General features: G+C 38.8%; 2 long non-coding RNA genes across 2 annotated transcripts in view; one reads left to right on the top strand and one right to left on the bottom strand.

Moving 5' to 3' along the window:
- Nucleotides 1–10,008, bottom strand: part of LOC106873485 (uncharacterized) — a 31,582-nt gene extending 21,574 nt beyond the window's left edge. The window contains exon 1 of the long non-coding RNA XR_001409885.3: nucleotides 9,823–10,008. This is a non-coding gene — a long non-coding RNA (uncharacterized LOC106873485). The remainder of the gene's footprint in view (nucleotides 1–9,822) is intronic.
- A 1,955-nt stretch (nucleotides 10,009–11,963) lies between these two features.
- The window catches only part of LOC106873487 (uncharacterized), a 39,961-nt gene continuing 34,424 nt past the window's right edge, over nucleotides 11,964–17,500 (top strand). The window contains exons 1-2 of the long non-coding RNA XR_001409887.3: nucleotides 11,964–12,110; nucleotides 13,379–13,486. This is a non-coding gene — a long non-coding RNA (uncharacterized LOC106873487). The remainder of the gene's footprint in view (nucleotides 12,111–13,378; nucleotides 13,487–17,500) is intronic.

The raw sequence follows: 17,500 nt of genomic DNA, 5'->3' as shown, positions 1-17,500 counted from the left end.
GTGTGTGTATTTGTCCCCCTCCACCGCTTGACAACCGGTTTTGGTGTGCTTACATCCCCATAATTTTGCGGTTCGACGTAAATGACCGATAGAATAAGCACTAGGCTTTAAAATAATGTGCTGGGGTCTATTTATTCGGCTAAAATCTTCAAGGTGGTGCTCCAGCTTGGCCGCAGTCTAATGACTAAAACAAGTAAAAGATGTTCTTCATCATTGGGATTCTTAGATTTTCAGAACGACGGTGAGGTTAAATCCTAGCCTTAATCACGGTCTTCGTCGATAGCCGCGCACCAGGTAAAGAGCCTACTGTGAGCTCTGATTATTTGAATCCCTATTGTGTGGTGTGTGTGTGTGTATGTATATATATATATGCTCAGACGTGGCTGTGTAGTAAAAAAGTTTGTTTCCAAACCACATGCTTCCGTGTTCAGTCCCACTGCGTGGCACTTTGGGCAGAAAGCAGTGGTGTTGGCAGGATTGGACAAAAAACCCAGGGTAATACCATAAACCACCCTACCTCCATTTAAATGTACACTGCTCTACATCTTAGAGTGTGCTTCTTCTCCTGATCTATGCTTTCTACAAATGATATATATATGTGTGTGTGTGTGTGTGTGTGTGTGTTTATGTTCTCTACCTCCGCTTGAGAATCGGTGTTGTTGTGTTTACGTCTCCCGAAACTTAACGGTTCGGCAAAAGAACCGATAGAGTATTAAGTACTGGGGTCGACTAAAAATTCTTCGAGTTACCCCAACGTTACCGCAGTCTAATGGCTGAAACAGGCAAAAGATAGAATATAAAAGATATATATTATGTAGTCGTTGGTTATGGTCGGTCAGAAAGTGATCATTGGTTTCACGTCTATTTTTTGTTCTTAACAATATACGTGACCCACACAGACATTAGAAGTGAAATCAATGGTCACTCTCTGATAGACCATAACCAACGACAACGTAAAATATTGTGAACAAGTGACTGATTATATATCTAACAAAGCCTGAAATTTGGGGGAGGAGACTAGTCGATTATATCGACCCTAGTGTTTCACTAGTACTTAATTTATCAACCCGGAAAGGATGAAAGGCAAAGTCGTTGACCTTGGCGGAATTTGAACTCAGAACGTAGCGGTAGACGAAATACCGCTAAGCATTCCATCCAGCGTTGCAACGCTTCTGCCAGCTCGTTGCTTTTATATATATATCATCATCATCGTTTAACGTCCGCTTTCCATGCTAGCATGGGTTGGACGATTTGACTGAGGACTGATGAACAGATGGCTACACCAGGCTCCAATCTGATTTGGCAGAGTTTCTACAGCTGGATGCCCTTCCTAACGCCAACCACTCCGAGAGTGTAGTGGGTGCTTTAACGTGCCACCGGCACGAAGGCCAGTCAGGCGGTACTGGCAACGGCCACGCTCAAAATGGTGTATTTTACGTGCCACCCGCACAAGAGCCAGTCCAGGGGCACTGGCAACGATCTCGCTCGAAAGTCCTTACACATGCCACGGGCACAAGTGCCAGAAAGGCGACGCTGGGCACAGGTGCCATCACGATTTCGCTTGTCCCAACAGGTCTTCGCAAGTAGAGTTTCGTGTCCAATGAAGGAGACGACGTTGGCATGGGTGCCAGTCGTCGAATTTAGTTCGGTTTCGATTTCACTTGCCTCAACAGGTCTTCGCAAATGGAGTTTAGTGTCCAATGAAAGAAAGGTACGCATAAGTGGGCTGGCTGCATCCATGGCAGAGGCTTTGGATTTAGGTCTCACTTGGCTTGCCGGGTCTTCTCACGCACAGCATATTTCCAAAGGTCTCGGTCAGAAGTCATCGCCTCGGTGAGGCCCAATGTTCGAAGGTCTTGCCTCACCACCTCATCCCAGGTCTTCCTGGGCCTACCTCTTCCACAGGTTCCCTCAACTGCTAGGGTGTGGCACTTTTTCACACAGCTATCCTCGTCCATTCTCGCCACATTACCATACCAACGCAATCGTCTCTCTTGCACACCACAACTGATGCTTCTTAGGTTCAACTTTTCTCTCAAGGTACTTACACTCTGTCTAGTATGCACATTGACATTACACATCCATCGGAGCATACTGGCTTCATTCCTTGCGAGCCTACGCATGTCTTCAGCAGTCACGGCCGCGGCAAATTCAAGGGTTCGGCCAGACGGTGCTCACATTAGCTACGTCACTGTACTTTTCAGCCTTACACAACTGCCGTTTAAAAATCAAAACCATTTATGTTCTAGAAATATATGAACGTCACAATTCATTTGCAGTAAATAATACCGTTGTGGTTTATACGACCTGTCCTATGATATAACTATTTAATTAGAAATTAGTGAAACGTTAAATTAACATTTTAACTAATTGGCAAACTCGTTAAAATTTCATTTCGAAAACATTTAAAATATTCAGAATCAGTTAAGTCTTCCATTGAACCATGCGAAAATGTGTAGGAGGAGAAAAGGCATCTTTTATAAATATATTATTATTATTATTATTATTATTATCCTAAATATTAATATGCTGATTTTTTTTTTACGTACGTACCTGTGATGTGTGTTACATTTACTTCTAAGGAAGACGTCAAAACAGAAATAAAACTTGTTCAGCAGAGGTAGTAAAATTGAAGTGAGAGGCAAAGAGGAGAGACTACACTATCTTCTTCTGTCTGTCTGTCTGTCTCTCTCTCTGCAAATAGCTGTGGATGTTACTGTTACTTTTCATTACCGCAGTACGATGGATGACAGGCAAGGAGACATAGAGGAGGGAGGGGGAAGACATAGAGGAGGAAAGACAGAGAGTTAGAAAGATAGGTTGAGTGAAGGAAGGGAGTAGATAGAGAATAATAGTGAAAGAATGAAATCGTTCTCATATCGTCATAGACAAAACGCTGCAAAACTTTTCCTTTTCGACGGTGTATGATAAAGCAGTTGAAAATATGGAAATTGCAAAAAGAAATGTTGCCTATCTATCTATCTATCTGACAGCTACTGTCTGTCTGCCTCTTTCTCTCTCTCTCTTTCACCAAATAGCTGTGGATGTCACTGTTGCTTTTCTACAGTTGAAGGGAAAAGTACAAAGAAAAAGACAAATAAAAGGTATTAAGCAGAGGAGGTCTAGTTGAAGTGAGTGACAAAGTGACAGACAGCAGGGACTATTGTAATGTTGCTAAGAAATCTTTCCATCAGTCAAGCTCTATGTAAAGAAACTCGCATGGAAGTGCAAAAACTTCATGAACATTGTGTAGTGGCGTCATTGATAACAGGCTGCAACAGAGGTCGTACAGTTCTATTTCCCAGAATTAAACTTAGTCCCAGTGAAGCAAATATTCCATTCACACTAAACAGACTTCAGTTTCCTCTTCGACTTGCATATTCAATGACAATCAATAAGGCTCAAGGGCAAACATTCGAAAAAGTTGGAATACATTTCCCTCAGCCGGTATTTTCTCATGGCCAATTATATGTTGCATTTTCAAGAGCACGAGCTATGAACAATATCAAAGTAAGAGTTTTGACATTCAATCAGAATCACAGACAAAGTCAAAAACATGGTGTGACATACGCACAAAATATGTCTACCATGAAGTGCTGTGAGGAAGACCACCGCACCAGCTAGCATCACCACCACACCAGCCAGCTCTATCATTACACATCCACATTACACCTTTAAGACCGGAGAACCAGTCGGGGGACCCGCTGGATCTTTCTCTCGTAGCCACCTTCGTTTACTACATGTTGTTTTACACCTATTGCACTATTTTTTTTTCTTTTGCTCGGGTCAAACACTGGAGTTTGACCATTTTGTCGACCTATGAAGGCTGAAGGCTAAAGTTTGACCTCAGCGGGATTTGAACTCAAAGCATATTGCCCGACGCTTTAACGATCTTGCTAATCCATCGCCTTCTCACGACAGTAGACAAGTCTGAAGTAACATTTACTTATTCAATGAAGTCTAGATACAACGAAATATCAGCAAAAGAATAGATCTCGTGTCTTCTGAGCAAGTCACCCAATATCATACCCACTGAGATTTACTTAAGTGTTCCAATACCCTCCTATTTAATAGAAATTATCTTTATCTCTTATAATTTGTAATAATCTTTATTCATTACTATAGTAATTCGTGGGAAATACTGTATAGTGAATTTATCTTAGAATATAGAATAATCAGCCAGAAACACAGATTTCAGGTATAAATTTTAAAATAATTATCTTTTCACCGACAGAACGTTTTCTAAACGTAAATTGAATTGCTTACTTAATCTTAATCCCTTTTTAAATGATGGAATAATAACGTCTCAGGTTTCTTAATCGCCATCCTCATCATCTCGACGTCGTATCTGATTCGTCAAACACAATTGTTATTTTGTAATGGAATAACAAACACATACCCATATGCAAACATTTAGCTGCTCTGCTTCTTAGATTGCGCAATGTAATACACATACAAACATTACAGACAAACATGTGTGTGTATGTGTATAAAATGTGTTAAGGCTTCAACAAGTAACATAGTATTACGCGCACATATATATATATATATATATATATATATATATATATATATATATATATATATATATAATGTACACATACATGTGCATGTATGCATATACACGTGTGTGTGTGTGTGTGTATCAACTATCATATTCTCTACACTCTCCGCTCCGCTTTTATATCATTTACTATTCTTGAAATATCACTTCAATATTTTTTTTTCTCACGTTAGACATGTTTACATCATGCATAGCGATACAAGGTTAGTAGGTTAAGTTCCATTAGTTTACAAATGCGTTTGATTGATCCGAGCAGATTGCTTCACAGCAGTATCAACAATGCTTGCCATAACTGTCCATTGTTAGAGTAGGGTCGACAATAATCGTTACATTTATACTTTGTTTGATCAGTTATCAAAAGAACTGCTTTTGTTGTCTGCGCAGAAATTAAACCGATTTCTGAGTGGATGGACTGAACACATAACTTAAACGAACAGAAACTGTAAACATAAATACAGTCACACAATAAGCTTGTAAGATTGGCAGGGATAGTTATTTATATCACTCATCCTTATGGTATTAAATAGATGCTAACATTTTCGAGTTATTCTCAAAGCGTGCTTCATATTTATTCTGTAATATTGAAATGATGGATTCTGAATAAGGCACAAGGCTAGCAGTTTTGAGGGGAGGGGTTAGTCGATAGCATCGACCTTTGTAACTGATTGGTACTTTATTTTATCGATCCAAAAGGGATGAATGGCAAAGTTGTCTCAGCAGGAACTGGAATCAGAACGTAAAGAGAGGCAACAAATACGATGATCTAATGGTTCTGCCAGTTCGCATGAAGTGCATGAACAGCAATGTAATTATATGAACAAAAATCTCTCCGGACAAAAATTATACAGCAAAAAGTAAAATTAAACAATTTGTTTAAAATTTTCAACGTCCCTGTATCGTAGAAGAGCGGCATGTAGGTTAGGATCTTGTGCTTGTAGTGAGCTCTACACACAAGTATCTTAAGGGATGCGACCATCTTAATGCAACAGACGTAACCAAGCTATTCATGCCATTACTGCATGAATAGATGTAATTGTTAAAACACGACCATTCCAGATGTCCAGGATCCAACGTAAATATAGCAGATTGAAGCTGACCAAGTGGACATGCATATTGTCTAGCCTTGCTGCCTTAGAGAGAGTAATTCAGTTCGCTGTACATCGATTTTGGTGGCTCTGGTGAATATATTTTGAATTATTTTGAGATTTACACTTATCATTAAAAAAGAAAATAATGGAAATTATGCATAACACTAATAATAATGGAGAAAAACTACGTTACTTTAGTTATATGTGTAGGTGTCAAGGTTGTACCTAAAGCTCAAAGTTTGAAGTCAGATTTTTCTTCACCCTTGTACGGCTCAGCTCAAAATGCGCCGGGTCCTGATCAGAGAAATTGTCTTCGCTAATGTTGTCACTTTATCGTTTTACAGTCTGACATCCAAACTGTATGTTTCCTTTCACAAGCATAGGCTCTCTAAACGCATTAAAGTTGAACTTTTATGTATTTCATAAAAGTTGAACTTTTATGTATTTCATAACGGTTTGACTCAACTACACATTAAGTTTCGTGGACGTAGAACACGTCGACATCATCAGATGTTCGAAGTCAGTGTAAAGAGAATTTAAAAGAAATTCAAAATAACTTGTCAGGTGAGTTTTTACAGCATATGCTGTCACTTGGCAGTCATGCCTTTCACGCAAACTCTTATATCATCTGACATCATCAAATCGGTGGAGCAAACATGATACAATTATTCGATCAACTGAATAAACTGTTTGTAGAATTAACGTTTAAGTAGCTGAACATTCCACAGACAGATGTACCCTTAACTGAATTCTCTGGCTGAATCGGCGAGACACAATGTGTGACAAAATTGTACTTTTGAATTACATGTACAAACCATCTGAAGGGCCTCTACAGTGTCCCATCAACCCACCTTCACTCACAACGTATGGGTCTACCCGTGGCTATTAAAACATGACGCTTGATCATGCATTTGCATATACACACGTATACATATATACGTGTCTCTATGATGTGTGTGTATATATATATGTGTGTATATATATGTGTGTGTGTGTGTGTGTGTAGGAACGACCGTGCGAACCCAAAAGGAGAAATGGTGACGAATGGAAAAACAGGCTCCTTTATTAAACGCGTCACACGGTCGAACACAAAATATATCAAATGATATATGTTATACTTCGATAACATAGAGAATTCGTAAATGCCAGTAAGGAAGACGATAGGAACACAACCGTATGAGATGAATAACAGTAAGATTTATTGTAGCATTAAATTGTATGTCTGTGTGTGAGTGAATGCGACATAATGAAACACAATAAAAGACAGGCCGTCATGTAAACAAAAGAGTGTGTGTAAGTAATACATGTATGTGGGCGCGAGAGATACACAGTATTGAATAGAGTCAGTAACGCGTATAAGGATTTAAGATACCAGTTCTTAGAGTACACAGTGGTAAGTGTCTGTATATAAGAAGTTAAGGCGTGTGGGGCAGGGCGATCACTAGTTGTGATGTTAGGGTTTCCATGCCAAGCCGGGTCCTTGAATACAGATGTTCTTCGCAGGCTAAATTCTTGGCTGTTATTTATCGTGGTGAAGAAATCACACAAACAGGATCGAAGAGAAGTGCTGCGGTTAGCTGTTGGTAGCTTGTGTACGTGTAGAGTCGTGTTGACGCCGGCGGCGATGCTGGTAGTACGTAGAGTCGTGTTGCCGGCGGCCAGATCTAGGCGATCTGAGGCGCGACTAATTTGCCGGGTATCTAGCAGTCTATTTATAGCTGAAGGTAGGCTCCAGAGCAGCATTAGAAAAACACTATCACGTGACCTTATTAGGGGCTGTGATTGGTCAGTTTGCGTCCTGGCGGGAATGGAGGAGATAATTTACCCGCGCAAAGAATAGTCAGTCATGTGATGGATACAGCAGGCTGCTCTCTGCTACGCCCGCGCTTGTTTATATTTATAACAGCGGGGAAGATGGTTTGTTTGTATATAATGGCGATAGAGGTTAGTTTCACTACATATATGTACACACACACACAAGCACATCTTTCAATACTATAATCAAAAAAGCAAATTAGTTGGAATTATGCAACTTTTACTAAAAGAATAATTACTTCAAATTTTTCCATAAAGGCAGCATGGAGGAGTGGGTTTAAGTCGATTACATTGACCCCAATGTTCAAGTGGTGAACTCAGAACGTAGCGACAGGCGAAATACCGCTAAGCTTTTCGTCCGGCGTGCTAACGATTCTGCCAGCTCGCCGCCTTAACTTTTACTAAAAGAAGGCGATTATTAAAGTCTAAAATGTCTAGACACTTATGTATTAACGCATGTTTTTTGTGTATATAGTTACATACAATTTAACATCAAATTCAAAGATCACTCAATACCTTTCAGTAGAGAAACATGTTTGTTTTGATTTTACAAAGAAAATATTGACAATTTCTTAATAGTCACAGCTCTGTAGCCATCGTTAGACTATTGTAGGCAACTCGGTGGAAGCTTCAAAATAACTGTCAACTGATTCCTGGCCTCTTTTTACTGCAATAACGATATTAGACTAAATATTACATAATGCACACATACATGCAAACATTGTCTTTTTTCGTCTGTCATAATAAAGTCCCGGGTAAGTTCCTTTGTGAAAGACTAGCTGTCACCTTCCTCCACACCCTAATTTATGCAAAATTTCTTTCTTTACACCTATAATGTTGTCCAAGAGAACGGCAAACTCGATACAGTTTAATGGCATCAGCCTTGTCGCGGCCGTTGCCTTTAGACTACAAACAGCAAGAACCGATACTTCAAGGCGATACTCACACTATTATGTTAGTGTGTGTATTATATATATATTTTCTAAGTTTCAGTCTAAAGACTGCTGTCATGCTGGAGCACCACAGTTTACTTAGCTACACTTTCATTAAACCTCCTCTGATATGTAATATTTGGCGGATAGGAGAGTTTGACGTTGCTGCTCTCATCTGTCTTATTTGCCTACAAGTAGGTTCATCCGGAACTCTAGACAGAAAGAGATCTAGTTTTGTTTTGAAAAAGCCTACATGCACGCTTTGCGGGGGAATATTGAAGAGTTGTGAGCCATCGAAGCCCGAGCTGTTGCAGTATCTGGTCCTGTATCCTGATGGCAATGATGGGACCTTTGGTACCACACAAGCATACGTGTTACATTGAGGGTTTTTTTTAAATAGTAAGTGGGGGAAAGAATTTTGTCCTCCACCCCACCTGTATAAGATGCACACCAAATTTTGTTTTGATTTTGGCGAAAAAAGTGCATTTCATATTACTCACACACACACATATTTGCAACCATGTGGTTTCAGGTTCAGCTCCACTGCGTGACACCATGGGCAAGTGTCTTCTACCCAGGACTGATCAATGCTTTGTGAGTGAATTTGGTAAACGGAAACTGAGTGTGTGTGTGTGTGTGTGTATACCCCCACCATCAATTTTCAACCAGTGTTGGATTTTTCGTCCTCTTAACTTAGCAGTTCGGAAAAAAAAGACCAAAATAAGTATCAAATTTTTTAAAAAGTCGTACTGGAATCGCTTTGTTCGGTTAAAATCCCTCAAGGTAGTGCCCCAACATGACTGCAGTCCAATGACTGAAACAAGTAAAAGAACACACACGCATATATATATATATATATATATATATATACACACACACACACACGGTGAGTTAGGTAGGCTCGAAGCTGTGGTATTTTATCATTCTATTATATAATTTCAAAATGGTCTGCCCGCTTAGCCTGCGGAGTGGCTTCATCTTGAATGCTAAAACAATGCGAAGAAATGAGGAAAGAATGGCGCAATCAGGACAGAATTGGAAGCGTATTGTGACCAGCGAAGTACAACATCATTTGATGGTCTGGTCGATACTGTGATAATACTTCAAAACCAACAATATTCTAGATTACGTTTAACCACTTTGTTTAAATGTACCAAAAGGTGGATATAAGTTATGCTTGGTTTTTGCACATTTTGGGGGATGGATGCAATTTTTCTTTGTATATGTGTCCTGTTACATGTGTGCCCATACGTTTATGTTAAAAAAAAAATAACAGCGGTCAAGAGATATTTTACAAAAATAAAATCTAAATAACAAAATAGAAAAGGAAAACAACAATCCATTTTGCAAGGTTGGACAAATTCATGCAAGAAAAACACAAGGTAATAGAAACAGAAAAATAATGGAAAACTTCCTAACTTACATCGCTTCTTTACAAGAAACAAACACACGTTGAAAGGTCGTCAGTTTATCACAATGTGAAATGGAACTGGTAAACAAGAGCCAACCAATTTAAAGAAAGTGTTTCTTCTCTTTTCTCTCGTGTTCCCATTTACGGCTCTGTTTTATAATTGTTAAATACTTTCTTTTTTTATTTTTCTTTAATTTTTATTTCATTTAAATCTCAAGTTTCAACTGCGACTGTTATTTAACCAGTGGAAAACATTTCTAAGTTTTAAACATTCCCCAAATCGTCATGCGTAGATTTTTTTTATCCATTTGTTTGGCATTAGAGAAGTATGCAAACTAAACACTTTTTCTGTTTTTCGTTCTTATTCAACTTATGTTTATTATTTTTGTTCTTTTTATTGTTTTATTGTCGTTGTAACTAGAGTACTGATGCCAGGAGAAAATTTCAAAGCAAGATGAATGTTTTCATTTTAGAAATACTGAACTTTTACAAAAAATTATAAGACAAATTAAGTTTTCTAGATCAACTGCAAAGTAGAAGAGGTTAGTACAGTGAGAGCGCTGTCGTTTTTGGAAACCGTTACTGAAATGATGTCTTGTACTTTGCTTTGCAAACTGAAGACTTTAAATACAAAACACCAATGTACGCCAACAAAATATTGGTTAATTATGCAGCACCTTTGCGTCAACAATGGACCATTAAATTACTAAAGTGTCTAGTCATCTTCGCAATATAATTTCTAGGTATGAGAAGTGGGTAGACGGGATATTTTTGGTGTCCCTGTAATTGTTGTATTATTGGTAAAATATCAAACTTGGCTCCGAGTGTCAAGCCATCTTTCTTTGTTGTGCAGATCTAGACTATGGTAGGGATAGATATGCAAATTAATTTAACTACTGTGACCTATGAAATTCACTTTTCTTTTGCTGTCTTCAGTCGTGAACTGTGGCATGATGGTACCAAACTATTCTATCCGATATTAAGAATGAAAAGAAAGAACGACTGAGGGGGCAATAGTTCCGAGCGTCCATTTCAGAAGGCGAGGCATTCAATCAATGAATGAAATTAAAATTATTATTTTTTTAATTATCTCTGTTAACTTCGTTGTACAAGCTACCCCATAGTCTCACAAGTTGGTGTGAATGCGAATCCATGTTTTAATAGTTAAGATCAAAGTAAATAACCTACTACATATAAATACTGTGCGTGATGCAGATTAAAATAATATACTTGTAAGGAACGACCGTGCGAACTCAAAAAAAGGAGAAATGGTGACGGATGGAAAAACAGAGGACTCCTTTTATTTAAACGTGTCACACGGTCGAACACAAAATATATATATCAAAGATGATATACATGATATGTTATACGACGATAACATAGATGACCAGTAATGAAAGACTACAACCGTATTAGATGAATAACAGAGATATTTATTGTAGCGTTAAAGATGTATGTCTGTGTGAGAGTGTGAATGCGGCATATAAGAACATTATCAAAGACAGGCCGTCATGCAAAGAAAAGTGTGTATGTGAGTGATACATGTGTGCGAGTTATTACAGCACATGGAAAGAGAGTCAATAACACGTGAGCAATTATACCAGTTCTTTAGTACACTATAGGAAAAGTTCTGTATGTGAAAGTGAGGAGGCTGAGTGTGGCAGAGCTTATCACTAGTTGTGTTTTGGCTTCGATGCCAGGGCCTTGAGGACAGACGTTTATCGCAGGCTGAGATCTCTTGTCTGTTTATTTATCGTGGTGAAGCTAAGTCACCTAACAGAATCGAAGAGAGAGATGTGCCGCGGTGGTTTGGTTTGGTGTACATAGTAAGTCGTGTAGACGCTGGTGGTGATTGAGGCTGCTTGGTAGTAATCGTGTTGGTCATGACGATGGTGCTGGTTAGTAGTCGTAGACTCATGCTGCTGATGCGGCGACGGTGGTGGTCATCGTTGGCTGGACGAAGCTGTTGAAGTGGTCGCTGGCTGATTGTTGCTGCTGCTGTCGTGTGGTACACGGAACAGTTCTCAAAGAGAAACTGGACCGAGACAAATTGTTGGGTATGAGTTGATCTATTTAAGGCGTTAAGGGGGGCTCCAAGACGGTAGCAGAAAAACACTATCACGTGACCTTATTAAGGGCTGTGATTGGTCAGTTTGCGTTCTGGCGGGAACGGTTCGAAGAAGTTGCCGATTCGAATAATGATCAGTCACGTGATGACAAGGTTAATGTTTTCCGCTATGTTCGCGTTTGTTTATATTTAAATGAGAAGAATGGCGATAGCAGTTTTGTATCTGGTGACGGTAGGTAGTTTCACTACATACTCTTACTTCGTCGGTAACGATTGAGCTAACAAATTTAATTAGTACAGAGAAGTCGGTCAAGTCGCGTGTTTGCGTAATGCAGAACGAATGTAGCCATTTGACTTTTGAATGTAGCCACATTGACTTTGTGATGCTCCTTCGAGCTGTGGGAGGAGGGTACAGTTTATCTCTGAATCTGGAGATGTTCTTTAGCAGATGTTCTCAACCGGGCTCCATAGGCCCCTGACGGTCCATATAGGATTTTATGGGGCCACATAACAAAATAGTAAATTGGGGATCCACAATAATATTTTAAGGGCCCTTGAAAAAATATTTTTAATTTATACTTATGTATTGCGTGGATGAAAATCCTAAAATGGCGACTGGAACCAAGCGTCACTACAAGTTTCTTTCTCTAACATTTTACATAGTTCAACTAACACAAATTAAATTGTGAAAAGTAAAATAGGCATTTTGAAAGAAGTATAAAATTAGTTTTTAAACACCGAATGGCTATAGGGTTCACCAGAATAAAATAGTAATCAAAGGGGACCACAGAAAAAAAAAATTGGTCGAGAACCTCTGCAGAGTTTTTATTCCAGTTTGGAAGGGATGTCTTTCCTATCACGTGCATTGCATACACATTACGGCTTACCGTTGCATTTCCAATCACAAGTTGTGAAAGGCCATTTTTCAAAGCTTAAATTAATAAAGACATTCAATGTTTAAAAAAGAAAGTAGAGTGTGATTTGCGGGATCTCACATTGACGACTTTTGTTGGTTGCAACAGTAAAGAGCAATTAGGTAGAATCGGTCCTGGTCCAAGCGTTGCACTTATTGGTAGTGTAGTAGGTCCCTATAGAATGTTGGCGACTAGCGAGGTTATTGAACACTGCAGTAATTTTTATATAGCACGGGTGACGTCGCTCGACGGTATGATACCCGAGGCAGTCATTGCATTTTCTACCTCCCTCTTTTCGAGCACCCTCAAAAAATGCAACATACGACCCAACAAAATACATCTCAAACGTGCCTCCCACCCCAGTAAAAACATCAGAGGAGGAAGACCACCCCTCCCTAACTACACTACTGTATTTGCTTTATGTTCATTGTATTTAATTGTTACCTAAGAACGATACTAAAAACCAAGAAGTACTAAAAATATGAAAGGTTAAATATGCAATAATGTTACAGTATATACATAAAAGTGGAACACAATATACAACAAACTATAATTCTCTCTTTCTCTCTCTCTCTCCCCGCCCTAGTTAATGCAACTATTTATGATACAGAGAACTTCAATGAGAGCGATGACTTATAACATTCTCAATGTCGGGGAAACACTTAGAAGATCGTAAAAAGAAGAGTTCTGCCAGGTACGTTCTTTTTTTTTATTTCGTTTTTCTTCAACCGATTGGAACAACATAGAGTTACTTCTGGCACTGCTTCTACTGGCTTATTTTTAGTAGACGTATATTCTGACTGATATGACCTCCCTGTTGAGCAGGAGTTTGTTCTTAACAGCCATCAGAGATTTGCTTATCTTGACAGTCTTCGTCACTAAGTTGGATTATTTACTTCGAGATTCTCCCAGCTGTTTGAATCCCATGAAGATTAAACATTAGGAAGTAATATCACTGAATCTTTAAGGGAAGTTTTATCTGGACTGGATTATATATTTAATTACAACTGACAGATGTCCAGTTCAGTCATATTTGATAATAACGTTTTCTTCTGTTACATAGGAATGTACTTTCATAAGAATTTCCTGTTTCATAGAGTAATTCTTCCAGAACCCTCTGTTCTTTTTTATACATTGATCAAACTGACGTGTCTCAGTTACTGATTATTTCTTATCCCATATTTCCCAGTCTGGTCGTTTGCAAATCTCACAGCTTGTATCAGATATCCACCAGCCTTCACCCCTGTCACTTCTTCCCTCACCTCTCTCATCATTTGCAGACGACCAGGCAACAAGAACAAAAACAGAAGGCTTGTAAGCCACCATAAGTCTAGTGAAGGATACAAGGTGAGAATAAACTAGAAAACCAAAGTATTGAAAATTAGAAAGAGCAGAAACAAGAATCTGCGAATCAACATCACTGAAAATCAACCAGAGTAGATTAAGCAATTCAAATACCTTGGAAGCTTATTAAGAGAGGATGGAAGAAATGAGAGGGAAATCAGATTAAGAATTGCCATGGCCAAAAACGAGTTCAAGAAACAAAAACAAAAAACTGCTCTCCAAAGGCCTGAAGCATTACATGAAGAAGCTGGCAAAAACTGTAGTATGGAATGTGCACCTCTATGGTTCAGAAACATGGACCATCAAAAATGTTGATGCTAGGAGATTGGAAAGTTGTGAAATGTGATTCTGGAAGTGAATGGAGAAGATATGATGGATGGACCATGTGAGCAATGAAGAAGTGCATAGGAGAGTTGGAGAGAAGTGATGTTTAATGGATACCATCTGGAGAAGGAACATGAAATGGATAGGACATATTATGAGGTCAGAGGGGTTTATGCACCCAGTGCTTGAGGATAGAATACAGGGCGAGGACTGAGGAGGAGGAGAGCAATGATGATGGATGATATTAGGCAGAGGAGGTTATACCACTCAATGAAATGGACAACACAGATTAGAAAGTGCTGGAAAAGGTTTACAGGATCTATCTGATCTATCTTCATGGGTGCACTTTGCACCCATGCCAGTGCTGGTAGCATATAAAAAGCACCCAGCATACTCTATTAAGTGGTTGGCATTAGGAAGGGTATCTAGCCATAGAAACAATGCCACAACAGACAGTTGGAGTTTGGTCAGCTCCCTGCTAGCCACCTCCATGTCAAACTGTCCAAACCATGCCAGCATGGAAAGCGGATGTTAAATGATGATGCTCAGATACCTCAGTATATATCTGGCGGCAGCGGCGGTGGTGGTGGTCCAATCTGATTTTGTAATCTAACTTTATTTTCATAAATAAATGTTGAAGTTTTTTGGTGTACTCTAAATATCATTCAGCCATTTTCATATGCTGATTGTGGAAAGCTTCTTTCTTTGAGGGAAATTTTTCCTGGTATGTCTTCTGAGATTTGTATTTGCCAGGTGATGTAAGTATGAAATCCTTTATTGGTTGCATACTAATAAAGGCCATTTAATGTTACAGCATATCAACATACAAGGAATTATAGGTGCAGGAGTGGCTGTGTGGTAAGTAGCTTGCTTACCAACCACATGGTTCCGGGTTCAATCCCACTGCGTGGTACCTTGGGCAAGTGTCTTCTACTATAGCCTCGGGCTGACCAAAGCCTTGTGAGTGGATTTGGTAGACGGAAACTGAAAGAAGCCCGTCGTATATATATGTATGTGTGTTTGTGTGTCTGTGTTTGTCCCCCCACCATCGCTTGACAACCGATGCTGGTGTGTTTACATCCCCATAACTTAGCGGTTCGGCAAAAAGAGACTGATAGAATAAGTACTAGGCTTACAAAGAATAAGTCCTGGGGTCGATTTGCTCGACTAAAGGCGGTGCTCCAGCATGGCCGCAGTCAAATGACTGAAACAAGTAAAAGAGTATATATAGAGTTATTAGGTCATTATGTTGACAGAATCATTAGAGCATCAAAAGCAGCAAGCTGGCAGAATCGTTATGGGCGAAATGCTTAGCAGTATTTCATCTGTTTTTACATTCTGAGTTCAAATTCCGCTAAGGTCGACTTTGCTTTCTTCCTTTTGGGGTCGATAAATTAAGTATCAGTTGCACACTGGAGTCAATCTAAACAACTGACCCCCTCCCCACAAATTTCAGGCCTTGTGCCTAGAGTAGAAAAGAATCATTAGAGCATCAGACAAGTTACTTTGCAGTATTTGTTCTAGCTCATGATGTCCAGAGTTTCAAATCCTGCTGAAGTCAACTTTGCCTTTCATCCTTTTGGGGTTGATAAAATAAAGTACCAGTCAAATACTGGATTTGATGTAATCTACTCACTTCTTCTCTCACAAAATTGCTAGTCTTGTACCAAATTTATCATCATCATTATTATCATTATTATTATCACCATCATCATGAGAGTTTTATTTGTTCAATTGTAATTGCTGTTTTTGTTTACACGTTGACCAGCGTTGCCTTACTGGCACTTGTGCTGGTGGCACGTTAGAAAACATTCAAGCGAGGTTGTTGCCAGTGCTGCTGAACTGTCTGCTGTGCAGGTGGCATGTAACAAACACCATTTTGAGCATGGCCATTGCCAGTACCACCTGATTGGCCCTCGTGCCGGTAGCATGTAAGAGCACCTACTACACTCTCGGAGTGGTTGGCATTAGGAAGGGCATCCAGCTAGAGAAACTCTGCCAGATCAGATTGGAGCCTGGTACAGCCATCTGGTTCGCCAGTCCTCAGTCAAATCGTCCCACCCATGCTAGCATGGAAAGTGGACGTTAAACGATGATGTTTTTAAGACCCATTTGTACTGTCCTGTTATGTCGTTCTATGTTGTTCTATGCAAGCCCTTGTAGCTAATAAAAGAATTATTATTATTAATTATTATCATTATCAGTATTATCATTATTATTATTATTTATCATTATTATTATTATGCAAGTGTATGTATGTGTGTAATGGAAAACACATTATTTTATTCTTTGCCAAATTCCAAATGATTTATTTACAAAAAATCTTTTAGTCACATTCCAGAAACTGAAACAAAATGATTACATATGGTAGTAATGTCTAATACAATACACAAATATCATAAATACTTTTATATTTGTGGACATAACACCAACTAAACTTTCAACGGCCATTTTATGTACTTACATTGAAAGATTACCCATACTTCATGATTCAATTTATGTCTTATACTGTCTATTTACAGCTGTCTGTGAGCACATTCATAAATCATGAGTTAACAGAAACGCTGTTGTTTGTTTGTAAAGATATTTTTATTTACTAGTATTGTTATTACTTCTGTTAACTCAGCTTGTTAGAAATTCTTCAAACTAATAAAGCCAGCATTTAACTAATGTTTGTCTTGTCACATACAGAGAAGAGAAAGAAAACATCCCAGCATCCTGTTTGTTACTAAACAATATTATTGTCTGTCTGAGCTACTTAATTCTAACAAGGAAACAGAACAATTCTTATGACTTATTTGTTCTAATTGAATGCAGTGTCAATCTTGCCTACACTTTCAGTGTTTATTTCATTGAATCAGTCACACTGTTATGCTAACTTGGGTGGAGTTGGTTGTGTAATGCAAAGTCATTGTAAACACATGTTTGTGTGTGTGTGTTACTACAGACTGACATGTGAGATTGTCATATTCATATGTGTATTATGCCTATACTTGTGTACATGTATCATTGTGTGTGAGTGTGTGTATGCATGTATAGA

The sequence above is a fragment of the Octopus bimaculoides genome, chromosome 2 (assembly GCF_046866305.1).
Source record: "Octopus bimaculoides isolate indiv1 chromosome 2, ASM4686630v1, whole genome shotgun sequence".
Lineage (NCBI taxonomy): Eukaryota > Metazoa > Mollusca > Cephalopoda > Octopoda > Octopodidae > Octopus > Octopus bimaculoides.
The sequence above is the reverse complement of the archived record's forward strand: the minus strand, read 5'-3'. Positions and strand labels throughout refer to the sequence as shown.